The sequence below is a fragment of the Ambystoma mexicanum genome, chromosome 13 (assembly GCF_040938575.1).
Source record: "Ambystoma mexicanum isolate Mex_15411 chromosome 13, UKY_AmexF1_1, whole genome shotgun sequence".
Taxonomy (NCBI): domain Eukaryota; kingdom Metazoa; phylum Chordata; class Amphibia; order Caudata; family Ambystomatidae; genus Ambystoma; species Ambystoma mexicanum.
This window is the reverse complement of record NC_090938.1, coordinates 199,242,262-199,255,979: the sequence shown is the minus strand read 5'-3', so window position 1 is coordinate 199,255,979 and position 13,718 is coordinate 199,242,262. Positions and strand designations below refer to the sequence as shown.

The window sequence follows — 13,718 nt, the reverse complement described above, 5'->3', positions numbered from 1 at the left end:
AACAATATTATTGGATGCCCTTTATCTGTTAAGCATGCCTTGAAACACTTCTAAATACATATAATAGTCCCTTCTCTCCTTTCCATGGCAGCCATTTTTTTTTTATCCCAATCGATAAGGACCCCTCCCAAGGTCTATAAGGCTATTAGCACATGAAGGTGCTAGCAATGCATGTTTTAGAGTGTCGAGATGAGATAAAAAATTTTACTTTAAGAATGAGTAAAGTAAATAGACAAGCTGAGTTTGTAAAATTAAATGTGGTTGTATTTTGTAGTATGTAAATGACATGGTTGCCTTCAGAAGTTAAACATTATATTTGCAACTTGGTTTACTGGAACAGGCATACAATGGGCGTGCATTAGGTGACATGTACAAATAAACGGTTTCTCCACAATGAAATGAAGTTTTAGCTTTCTCTTTGTTATGTTAAAAAGGATCTTGCAGCAAAAAACGGTCGTTCCAGAGAAGAAGTGTCTTGCTGAAAGAAAATCTTGCCTAGAAAATGCATTGTTCTTTCCTTGTCTGCTTCTGAAGACAAAGGGCAGGATTCACAGAAACGTTTTATAATTGTGCAATCCAATCGGAAAATGCTCTGTGGATCAGACCCTGGATGTTCAGAATGAAGTCAATACTAGTAGTTATTGACTGCACTCTAAACATTGTGATTGGTTGAGAGGAGGTCAATAACAATCTCCATGTGCTAATAGAACAGAAGTTACCTTTGTGCGTCCGGAACACTCTATACAGCCCTGCTCATTTTGTGACTGTGGACCTTCTCTCTGGAGGCTGTTGTGGAGCCACGAATGAAGGTTTTGATGAACTTAACACCACAGCGGAAATATTTGACTTTATGGAAAATAGGCGCACACAGTTGTAATCACCTCCACACAACTCCGGTGGTCCTTTTAGACGGATTATTATATTGGAGAAAGTGTAGGCCAGCGTTCATAAAACTCTTTCCCAAGTCCTAGTGCGCGAGGGTAAATATTAGACTGGAAACCGTACTTATGCCCTCTCTCTCCGTTCTTGTCCCTTCTTGGTAATGTGGGCCATTATTCGACTTGCACATCTTGAATCAAATGAGATCCATATCCAGATGCTGGAAAAATCCTTGTAATTTTGCAGTAATCCTCAGACGAGAACTTTTTCCCCTTAAGTGAATTTCATGTTTTTTATGTATTGTTTTGTCTCATTTAAAGAGCAAATGTCATTGTCTATTTAGCCATAAACATTTGACAGCGGAATGTAACGATGTCAAGCGTTGAAAGCGCATTGCGCAAGGTTTATGTGTAACTCTAGGTATGGCCTGAAGGCATGGTCTAAAAAGCTATTATGACCCGTGCAAATGTGTGGTGGAGGTGGGGTAGAAAAAAAGCCAAAGTAGAAATCTGATGGGAAGGGATGTGTGGGATGCAGCCTGGCAAAGAAATGCAGGTGGTCTGCGGGATTGGGTGGGGCGGGGGTGTAGCCGGGTCCCGTTTAAAATAAGGAGCGGAGGGTTGGGGGTGGGGGATTTCTAGTGCACGGTCTGCATCTGTCCAGGTGAGAAAAGGAGTAGTGCAGGTGGAGGGGCTGTCAGCACGACACCCCTGCAATGAGAGGGAGCGGCATGCTGAGAGCCTTGCCAGCGGAGGTTACTGGGGCAGTCACACAGCTCCCCCTCTCATTGGCCAATGTACGGCCTTTTATTGGATTTCCTAGCCAGACTGGCGCGTATGGCAAGGAAATGGGCCAATGGGAGAGCCACACCACCCTCCCAGGTTATAATATGACCTATCGCAAGTCACATCCTCTTCCCCAAGTCCTTGGTCTTTGTCTTAGTTTTGGTGCTGGACAGGTCTCCACAAGAACCAAAATATGCCTGAGGGGGACAAACAGGACCTTGGGGGATCCCCCCCCACCCCAAACCATTTTCATCCGCCAGATCAGGAAACCTTCCGAAGTTTGATTGCAAGCATTTTGTTTGTTTGATGTACGTTTATATGGATGTTGAACTAATTAATATAAATATTACACCCATGATTCTGAGCGAGATCCTGAGGTCCGTCATGGGTAAGCACAGCAGTGCTGTCCTTACACAACGTCTACCATAACATCTCACGCTTAACCTGAATTCACAGGCACACATAAAGCTTGATGGACCTCCAGCCGCCATTGAGGAGCCTGCTCGTAGTTGTTCTTGCTGAAGCTAATCGATCGTCTATACCTCAGACCTGCATCCATTTCTATGTCTCTTTGGTTGGACCATCCAGCAAAGATGCTTAACATTGAGTTAGTCTACTGAAGGACCTCACTACCGAACATGACCAGGACTAAGAGGTGGTTCCTCATTCTTGCCACTTCTCATGCTGAGACTAGGTTGAGCTATTGCACACCCTCTGTTCTTACTGCGCTCAAGCCATGGAAACCGACAAGTAATTTGGACATTGGAAGATGGAACTTAGAAAGGCACAGTCCCGAACCCTATGGTGTTGTGAAGAGTGCCTCCTCCAATACTGATAGTTTACATGGGTTCAATGCAAAGATCAAGTCAATTTGAGCCTTAATCCAAAATACGTTTCTTGCATAATCGTGGTCAGCGCCATGAGCTGGAACTTTGGTTCCTCCGTCCCTCAAAGACTGAACTTCGTAGGCAGACCTCCTATTTCTAGGCTAAACCTTTAGCTGCAAACTTGACAGCCAGTTATGGTAACATCAAGCCTATTCTAATGTGAGAGACAAATTATAGTGCTGTTTTACACCGTACTAACAGCAATTTGTACACATCTTACGTCTTGCTCTGCTTTGAATTTTGGCATGGTTTTTGAGTATATATATTTTTTTCAATTGTGCGTGACTTAGCTAGAATATTATTATTTTATTGTTTTATCATAGGTGCCAGCCTGACTGTTCAGCCTCGCTACTGATTGCTGAACAGCAGTGCGTGGAGGTCCTGGTTAGAAATGAGATTAATGGCATCTTTTTTATATGTTCAACATGAGCTCGGCCCCAGTTGCCTGAGAGGGAGACATCTCAGGAAACCCACTGCCTGGGGGCAATGAATACCACAATACACAAACAGGTGGAGAAACCTGGGTGGGGGCAACCACATTTATATTGATAGGGAGTAGACGACAGGAGATGCAATACCACCAAAAAAATCAATTGTAAAAATAATCTTGTTTAATCAATGATAAATAACAAGGATAAAAAACATCACAACAATTTCACAAAATCAAAAAAAATAAAACAATGTACACAGACCCAACATAATTATCCCAAGTGCAAACTATTTGCACCTGGAAACCACTCTCAAATCTGAATGGTCCGTATGACCACACCTAATGACCTCACAAAACAATGTTGATCGAATCCCCTAGTTGCATTAACCTAAACCTACATGTTTCAGTCCCAAGTCCTGTAGAGGCAGGACCTTCCTCAGGGGTATCAGAAGACAAAGTAACGTGGAGATGAACACTCGTGCATTCAACACACCAAACGTCACGGACTCCAATGGATCGAAGAGCTCGGGTCTGAATTTTTCCAACACAATATAGCCTCGATGCCATGATCTTCAATCGTAGTTCACACCACAATCAGTCATTCATGTCTGGAAATGCCAGTATCACATATCACTAATGATAGGCTCCACAAAAAGGCTTCACAAAAAAAAAAGTAAGCAATCAGCAGGTCGATAACATACGGTAGGCACGTTATTTGGCTGTTGGCAAAAACAGGAAAGAACCAGGAAGAAGAGTCAGAAAATGCACGATAAACAAGCAACCAAAACCCTTCACTATCCACAATGAAAAGATACGTTCAAAGCACGACACTGGTGTGTTGAAAGTAATGCAGCATCACGTATCTGGCAATGGATGAACAGGATACCACTTTTCCGAGTGGAATCTTATTATTATTCTGTATCCAGTCATGGTAGGTAAACAGGTGTATTTATTTTGGGTGTTTTTTGTTCTTGCCAATTTCTCAAACTTTTCTTGAAATGCAGCTGCAAAGATTAAAAGATCATGCAGCAGGGGAGGCGGACCATAGAACCTTAATTGTAGATTTCAATTACAGAGACGATGGCCCATATGACTCAGTGTTGGCCAAATCTGGTGCTTGGCGGACAATCTTAGAAAGAATCGGCATGACCCACACGTATTACAAATGGCTCCTGTTGCAGAAATGTCCAGGTCTAGGCCCTACGTGGTGTGAGTCGCTGGCAACCCATTGTGGGGACTGGGCTTTCGCGCGCTGGCGGACACATTCCCGGAGCGGAACTTTCTTGCACTCTCAGACTGGTTCCGGATCACAGGCAACACTGCACTGAGCCTGATGCAATACTATAGAGTCCGGGCAGATGTAGCAGCTCGGTGGAAGGATTATCCTTCCGACCCCACTGAATGTGTGGAGCTTGCGCTCATGGCTAATTCTGCCGGCTGTTGAAAATCACTTTCTACATTGTATAAACTAGTACTGAGTAAGGGGCAATACCCTGTTCCTAAGACTAGGACAGAATGGGCGGACAATTTGGGTATGCTGCTATCCGATCACAAATGGAAGAAAATGTGCCTCCACGCCAAAAAAGTATCATTAAATGCTAGATAAAACTCATGCAGTTCAAACTACTGAACAGATTGTAGTACACGCCTGATAGATTGTGTACAATGCATCATAATGATTCCTATGTATGTCCAAGGTGTCGGTACCTAAATGCGGACTATATATATATGTTTTGGAGCTGCGCCAAATTGGTATGCTTTTGGGAAGAGGTCCTCTAGATCATGTCAGAAGTGGTGGAATTCCAAGTAGAGCATTCGCCAGCGGGTGCATTATTTGGGCTATGGACGGTACCGCCCAACAGACGTCTCACGTCCATTGTATATATGGGTGTATGATAGCTAATCGTTGCGTACTCCTTAGGTGGAAGGACAGGAAATCCTCCCCCTGGCTCCCCACCCACTTCCGAAGGCCCAGAACTGCGAGGAAACGTAGTTCGTTACCCTGTACGGATGGACCCAAAGACATATGGCTGGAATTAACAGTATATTTAGCTAGACAATCCCCAGGCTAAGTTTCGGCTATGATAATGGGTGCTCTATAAGGGATGTATGTATGCTACCTTTAACTGTGACCACCCTGCCCCCCTTCCAAACTCCACTCAGAACTCTTGGTCTGCACGTCCCCAGAGCATTGCAATAATGTCCCGTAATGATTGCAATACATTTGTAATGTATGGCGATATGATTGTCTTGTGGTGTCTTGTTGGATGAGCCAAACTAAAGTTTAAAAAAGAAAGAAATGCAGTTGCAAACAGGAGTCCCGGGGATAAAATCAGGGTCTTTCAAGAGAGGACAGTGTTCTGATATCCTCTACAGTGTCAAAGTACTTGATCTATTAACCTATTGTGGCCTGGTAGTCCCTTTCAAGAAATTGTGACATGTTACACTTTTTTCCCAGTGCCTCTGTGCTGTAAACAAAAGACAATGTTTACATAATTTGTGGGGGCTGGAAAGGTGGGGAAGCTATGGAGAACAGTTATGGGGTTGAAGTGTGTGATGGATGTTTGCAACCCCAGATGTGACCAACAAATATTCATAGGTCACAGAAACTTTGATTCTGTGACCCGGAAGAATTTAAAATACATTTGGAGGCACATCCAAAGGTCTTAATTTATTTATTTATTGATTTTATATAAGGTGTGCTACCCTGAGGGGATTTAGAACTGGTCACCGACACCCACGAAAAGAAGAGAGTTTTTAGTTTGGATCTAAAGAGAGACAAAGATACTGTACACTGGTCACTAGAGCAACAAAGCAATGCCGAGAGTACAGGCCTAAAATGCTACTGTGAGACCAATTTTTGTTGTCAAAATGGGCCAGTTTTTGGACAAAGCGGCCGCTTCGATGAATTACTTCACGGTGCAGATAGTTGTTTTGACCAGTGCTTCTAGCACATTTTCTTAGCAATAGACGATTTGCAAAACATTTTAATCAAAAAAATCCCCCTTGTCTACTAGGAAAACAATCTGGCACAAAATGAACTCTGAGCCACTTTTTCATTGGTGGCCGAGACTATGTTATGCTCCAGTCCATCCATAGTCTGCTCAGCAAGGGTAAGCACTTCGTTATAGGAGAGTGTGAATGATGGAACTGAGAGAAAGGAGCCCCAGCCGGATACAGGCGTAAGAAATGTATGCAGCATTAGCATCTAGTGGTTAGTTAAAGTATGACATGAGTGGCAAGGAGTGAATATGCACCAAATGGCAAGGTTTGAGCGGGGAGGAGAATAAAAGTGGAGAGAAAGGAGAATGAAACATGATTAATGAACATTGGTCTTGTAGCATAGCTCTGTTAATATGGTTGCCTCAATAAGGTATTATAGCTAGACCAATTGCACCAAAGTGCCAGTCTAGCCATATAATAACGCTTATCATTCTTGCTTTTCTTAGATGTCAAGTAAAAAATAGTCTAAAGTAAGGAATGGCTAAACTGGTGGCACCAAAATGCCAGCCTAGCTACATAATACCACTCACCATGCTTGCTTTATCGAAAATGCTCGGTAAAAAAAATATTATGCCACAGTACTAAATGGCTAGACTGGCTGCACCAAAAGGGGAGTCGAAAAATGTTGTTCCACAGTAAGAACTAGCTAGAGTGGATTCAATAAAATGCCAATCTAGCCACACAGTAACACTTATCATGATTGCTTTATCATAACCAGTAAAACATAGCAAGCCTAAGTAGGAAATGGCTAAATTGGCTGCACCAAAATGCCAGTCTAGCCACTTAATAGCACTTATCATGCTTCTTTTTATCATAGATGTGCATTAAAAGCTGACCCCCCAAATCAGTTCTGGACCCACACAAACCATACACAAGCACATGCACTTGCTGATTCAAACACACATTCACACAGGATTCACTCACTCATTCACATGCACATCTATACACTCATGCATTCACATGCACACCCAAACACCCATTCATAATACATTTGCGTATTCTCACACTCATTCTTACACACATAACATACACATTCATACATACAAAATTCTTCAGTCTCCACCTACCTTTAATCGTAGTCTGAATTCTGAAGCTCGCCACGATGCCGCCTCTCATAACACATGCTATCCGGCACCAGCACACAAAAACAGGAACCACAGAGCGCGGCTAGGTTCCTGCACAAGCGCAGTGGTGCCAAAGCTTTCATTTGAAACATCCCAGGTGGTCAGAATGTGCAAGGGAGGCGCAGGAGCACCCAGGGGTGGACTGGCCTTTAGGGAACTCTGGAGAATCCCCGGTAGGCCTCTGTACCCTGAGCCTCTTTTGTGTGGTATTTCCAAATGTTCCCATAGGAAAAGGGTTGGGCTGGCTGAAAATGTGCAATATGGGGCCACTTTGAAAAGTATTTCCAGGGCCTCGTTTGGTTCCCGGTCCACACCTGGAAGCACCCCCTACTCACATTCAGACGTGCAGCTTGCCAGCCTGCATCCCAAATGCATCATGCAAGGCCGGGGAGGAAAAACGCCCGCAGCCTTGCATGGTCCAGTAGAAATGCACGCTGTGGAACCTTTCCCTATGGCAATTTAATCCACTACTCATCTATACTGGGCGAGGGTACTGGCGAGTTGGAAGCCCCTCGCACATTATTGGACAAGCCGCTGCTGGCTAACAGGAATTTACTTCATAAGTCCTGCCCTGAACATGCCCTTCTGTACTATTTGAGTTGTGATTGTTAACGCCTTTAACACATGCCGCACGATGTGTCGAATTAAAATAAATTAAAGCTGCAATTAACATACGCATTATTCACAAATCCCTGTCAGTACTTGATTTCGAACTCACTGTCATGCCCTAATAAGTGCCAGGCTGTTATGCAAGTCTATGCAAAAAGGACAAGCATACTCGTCCTTGGCACTCAGGGGGTTAATTTGGCAACCCCATCAATATGTTTCCATTCTCACCCCCAGCCTTATGAATCTCCTTGCAAAAGCCATGCCTTGAAATGATTACGTTGTGGTGTGTGCACTCCAGTCATCCCCTGTAACATGAAAGCGCATGGCATGTACACAAAAAATACACGACATGCCAAAACTAAGCACAGGACAATAAAGACACAGTAGCGCACCTTAACGCAATATTACACTACACAACAACCTACAAAACACAACGCAACCGCATTGTAGTGAAATGACTTGCACCCGCTAGTAACACTGCATTGTGGAGGAGCTGTTGAAATGTCGCTCTTCAAATGGTTGTGTCGGTCTCTGATCCTTCTAGAAAATGAAGACCTAAAACCAGGGTCAGACTGGGCCAGAACATTGTCTCGGGCACCAATGAAAAAGTGACCCACAGGAGCAAATGTCTATTCATTGCTTTTGTAACACTTTTTGAATAGTAACCAAGGTTTTTGATAAAGTGTGATTCAAATTGTGCATTTTAAAGAATATTTGTTCAGCAACACTGGTCGAAACTACTAGCCACAGAGTGAATTAATTCATCAAACTGGCCCCCATTGGCAAAAAATGTGGCACACTGTCACCCAAAAAACGGGCCCACACCAGCATTTTGTGTTTTTGTTCGGCCATGGGCCTCTTGCCATATAGGCCAGTCCGAGCGTGCCTAAGACAGAGGGCCACCCGAAAAAAGGAACAATTACTATCGTGCATTAAATCAAGCACCTGCACGACTTCCTTCCTTTCCCCTCATGGACCCTTAGGACTGGGATGCTGTGTTGCATGAAAGAGCCCTAGAGCTCAGACGTATTTCAGGGGTGCCGAGATGCAAAGGTGCTGCGCCTCTGCTGCCCTGAGGAGAAGGACCTGTACTGTCCGGGAGACGGCACCACACCTGCTGCTGCCCTTTTGAGAAGGGCACATACGGGTACATTAAGATAATTAAAGCTGTGCCGTAAAGGCCCTTTCTATGTACCATGACATGTTTAGCAGTCCTCCAGCGAAGGACACACAGTGCTCGGTTCAGGGAATTTTTTGCACGGTTCAAAGTGACTTTGCACTGCTGAAAAGGGACTTTGCACGGCCGACACAAACCCTGATTCATGGAGCACTGCAAAGTCTACTTTTGTAGTGCAGAGCATTTTGCACTGCAAAAATACACTTTGTACTGAGTTTGCACTGCAAAAATACACTTTGCACAGTTCCATGAATCAGGGTTTGTGTCGGCAGTGCAAAGTCACTGTTCAGCAGTGCAAAGAATTCCATGAATCGAGACCACAGTGTTTCATTAAAAGAGAAAAGGCGGTGGTGTAAAGGCCATTAAAGGTATTGCAGCCCTTCCGAGAAGGGTGCAAAATGCTTAATTACAAGAGTTAGTTAAGGCTGCGGTGTAAAGGGGACTTCTTGTACCACTGAAGGTAAAGCAACTTTTCTGAGAAGGGCAAATACTGTTCATTAAAAGAATTAAATCTGCGGTTTAAAGGCACTTTTCGTTTAACGTAACGCAGCCCTGTGCAGACATGCCTATACTGACTCATTCAAAGAATTAATGAGGGTAAAATGAGGAGGGTAAAGGTAACCGACAGAAGCCCCCTTGGGAAGGGACCGCACTGTCTCGCTCAAATAATTAATGAGGAGAGAAAAGGCATTTTACATTTAACCCACACAAGCCCGCTTGGGAAGGGGCTGGGCTGTCTCATTCAAAGGATTAATGAGGAGGGTAAAGGCACTTTACATGTAACCCACAGAAGCCCCCTGGGAAGGGACTGTGCTGTCTCGTTCAAAGAATTAATTAGGAGGGTAAAGGCACTTTACATTTAACCCACAGAGGTTCCCTGGGAAGGGACTGTGCTGTCTCGTTCAAATAATTGATGAGGAGAGTAAAGGCACTTTACATTTAACCTACAGAAGCCCCCTGTGAAGGGACTGTGCTGTCTCATTCACAGAATTGATGAGGAGGGTAAATACACTTTACATTTAACCCACAGAAGCTCCCTGGGAAGGGACTGTGCTGTCTCATTCAAATAATTAATGAGGAAAGTAAAGGCACTTTACATTTAACCCACAGATCAAATAATTACAGTTCAGCTGAGAAATCCCTTTCGTTAGTAGCCCTTGTGCCAAGTGTCCATACATCAAATTGCACAATATCTGCCCTAACTGACAGGGCCATTATAGGCCTATTAAACCACCATGCCTGTGCCGAGATGGCACGTTCCCGTCCCATTACCACGTACACTGGTCCAGAGGTAAGTTGCCTTGCCCGTCAGAGGTAAAGCAGGAGACCCTCTAGAGGAGAAGGACCAGCACTTTCTCACTAAAAGTGCAGTCACTCAACCCAGAAGACCTACAAACGCATGGAAGCGTTCCAGGCAATGGCCGCTTCTGTTCCATGAAACATACTGAGAATGTTCCGATAGGGACAGGTTCTGTGGAGTAAACATGTTTGAGTCGTGACGCCATCGCCCTGCACTGCTCACTTGCATCTTCTAAACCCCCACCCTAGGTTTGTATGGTGGACTGCAACCCAAAACAGGAGTAAAAAGGGGACATGTGGAATGCCTGTCCTTATTTCCTGAGAAAAAGGGGCATAGAAAGGGGACATTACAGGAAGTACTTTCACATTGTAGAACACCTCTGACGAGAAGTTCGCTTACACATCTTCGGGGAAGTGCTGGTTCTGTCCTCCTATAGCTAACAGAAGGGATTACGTATTCAGCCAGCAATATATATATATATATATATATATATATATATATATATATATATATATATATATATATATATATATATATATATATATATATATATATATATATATATATATAATTTACAGGACATGTGTACCAGGCCTGCCAAGAAGGGCTTGCGTACTTCCATTAAACATACCTCAGTGCTGCTCAGAAATTATGCTACAGTCGCACAGGACACATGGCAGTGGGGATTAAGGGCCTACTTCGGTATGACAGAAAGCGCAGTCCTGCCTCAAAGGGCCTGTACTTTTACATCAAACGTACCGTCCCTTAAAACGTCTCAGGAAAAGCGTAGCTGTCTCTCCAGTGAGGAGCTCTACTGCCCTATTAAGCATATACCTCCCCCCCTCCTCCCCATGTAAATGAGGCATCCAGTCTGGGAGTACAGCTTCCCACACCCGCAATTAAAAGTAGTGCCCAACATGCTGAGCCATTCATGAGGCCGTCTTCAGGCAGGCGGCAGAGAGGGGCGCCACGGCTCCTGGGCCTCATGGCGGCCCGTGGCTCTGGTCTCACCTGCAGCTGGAGAGAGAGAGGAGAGGAGGCCTGCAGATCCAGGAAGGGACAACGAGAGAGTGCGGCGGCCAACACTCTGAATTCCGAGGTTCATCTCAAACCTAGCCCAAGCCCACCCCCAGCTGGGCATCCACGCTTGGGGATTGGATGGATGTAAGAATGGGGGCGGTGCTGGCTGGTGTAGGAGATAAGATCGGAATGCCAACAAGTGCATTGTAGCTGTGTTGGCACTGTGCCCCAGAAGGGCTTTTAACAAAGTCCCTAGATGTTCACGTGGCATTGTGTGCGCCTGGCGAGAGGGGCTATTTTAAAGCTAAGACAAGAGGCAGGCAGGAGATTGCCCGGGCAGGCAGCTGTCACCAGGAGTGGCTGCCGGGGGAGAGATGGCAGAAGCCTGACGGCCCCACTCCGTATATGCACTCCGATGGAGGTCCCCTTTTGCCATAACTTGCTCACTTTCGCTACGCGAGCCCTTTCCTGGTCAGTGCTAGGCCCTGATCGCTCTATACTGGCACTACAGTCAAACACACACAGTCCCCAATGCCCCAGATACGATTGTGACGAGGGAGTATTTTACTCCCTCTTTTTTAAAAGTTGGGAGTAACATAATTTTTTGCCCAGTAAAAAAGCAAGTCTGAATCCCAATGGGAGTATTTTATAAGCGAGTAACTATTGTTGTAACTGGAAAACGGAATGTTTTGTAATAATACATATTTCTTTGTACCTAGTGATTCATGGACATTAAAAGAGGCCTGTTACTAGTAGTTTATTTTCTGGGGAACTGTGTACCCTACTCGACTAATAAATACATTGAGCTGTGTGGATGTAAACAGCTCTTTCTTATTTTTTGCTGGGAGTATTTTTACTCCCTGTTTTTATTTTTTGGGGGTATTTGCCTATTTTTATGGAGTACAAGTGGCTGATACACCCCTTATCTGCAGGGCTGACAGTCCCCAACCCAAACTTTCACCCCCTCCTCACCATGCCTTCACAATCCGTGCTGTTCCTTAAACTGATCATTCTGCTCTCCTGATACCCCTTCCTTCCCTCTGATGACTAAAGTTTGGATATCCCGGGCGGAACACAATATACCACTATCGTGGAAAGTGGTGTACTATAACAACCTCCTAGCATAATATAACCCTAGAATACCTACATTTATGGCACTCGAGCGTCTGTATCATATCATGTATGAAACTTTGAAAAAGATGTGTATTCTGTCACATGAAAGCTCTTACGGATCCCAGAAGGTGCCAACTGATGGCTCGGAAAGGGTCAATGTTGTCCCTCCTACCCCAAGGATTCCTGTGTGTCTCCCTCTCTTTCTCTCTCTCTCTCTCTCTCTCTCTCTCTCTCTCTCTCTCGACACCCGTCATTAATATTCATGAGATAAATCTGCATACAATTATTCTAAATGTATGTAGATTTATTCTCATGAACATTAATGAGGAAATCCTGGAAAACGGTCAGGATTACGGACCTCGAGGCCTGGAGATGGACAACCCTCTTCTACCCAAATCAGACACTCCCTTAATTGTTTTGACCCTCCCCATAAACCCCTAGTGGCAGAAGAGAATTGTTTGCATGGGCGCGGCACATTTCACAAAACATTCACACATTATCAAACAACCAACACGTGCTCCATTCTTGGGCCACCAACTGTCTCCACCTTCAGCTTACCCTGGCCATGCATCCCTCTACCTGACTGTGGTGGCCATGATCTGTCCCTTTAACCCAATTCTCGTAAATCTTCGTGTTGGGTCCTGGGATGGCCCATTTTAGATTTACTGGTTGTGTTGGGGAGGGGGCATGGGGGCTCAGACACAACCTTCAATCCAGTTTATTTCATAGGAAATGTCTTCATCTGAAGTGTCACGTGCATGACACACTTCCTAAACTTCCTGTTTATAAAAAAACACTACTCCCACCTCCACATGTACACATTTTAAATGCACCAACTCACATCTGCTTTAGACACCATTAAAAGGTCACCCCATAAAATGGATAACTTGAATATAATTGGTAGGCTATCTCCCTGGTTTGACACAAGTTCAAAAGAAACCTAAGCAGGGGCTGGAGAGAAGTTTGCAATCTGCATGAACCAGGAACATATTTTCTCCTCCTGAAGAGGATCAAATTAGTAACACAACACCTTAGATCATGATCGCCTTTTAGGAGTGTAGGGGTAATGGCAAGCTAGAGCTGATAATAGGCTTAGGTGACTCCCCATTTTCTGTATCAGGCACCCAGGGGAGCAGCAGGTGGCATGCCCATTTTATTTAATTTATTTATTTATTACAGGCCATAGCCCGCAGGAATCAGGGTGCACAAAAACACATAAGCCACAAGACAGAAGGATGTATGATCGTGAACATGGAAGATTAGTTAAACAAAAGGGGGTTTTAAGCACTTCCAAAAAGAGTGACACATTTTTTACCTGGCATAAAACAATGGTAAGGAGTTATATGCAGAAGCGGCTAGGACAGGGAAAGATCTGCTCTTTCCATTCACAC

At 44.4% G+C, this 13,718-nt stretch overlaps 1 long non-coding RNA gene across 1 annotated transcript in view; it reads right to left on the bottom strand.

Annotated features, from left to right (window-relative positions):
• Window positions 1-11,304, bottom strand: part of LOC138521080 (uncharacterized) — a 40,169-nt gene extending 28,865 nt beyond the window's left edge. Inside the window, exon 1 of the long non-coding RNA XR_011282929.1 lies at window positions 11,206-11,304. This is a non-coding gene — a long non-coding RNA (uncharacterized lncRNA). The remainder of the gene's footprint in view (window positions 1-11,205) is intronic.
• Window positions 11,305-13,718: the final 2,414 nt, after the last annotated feature.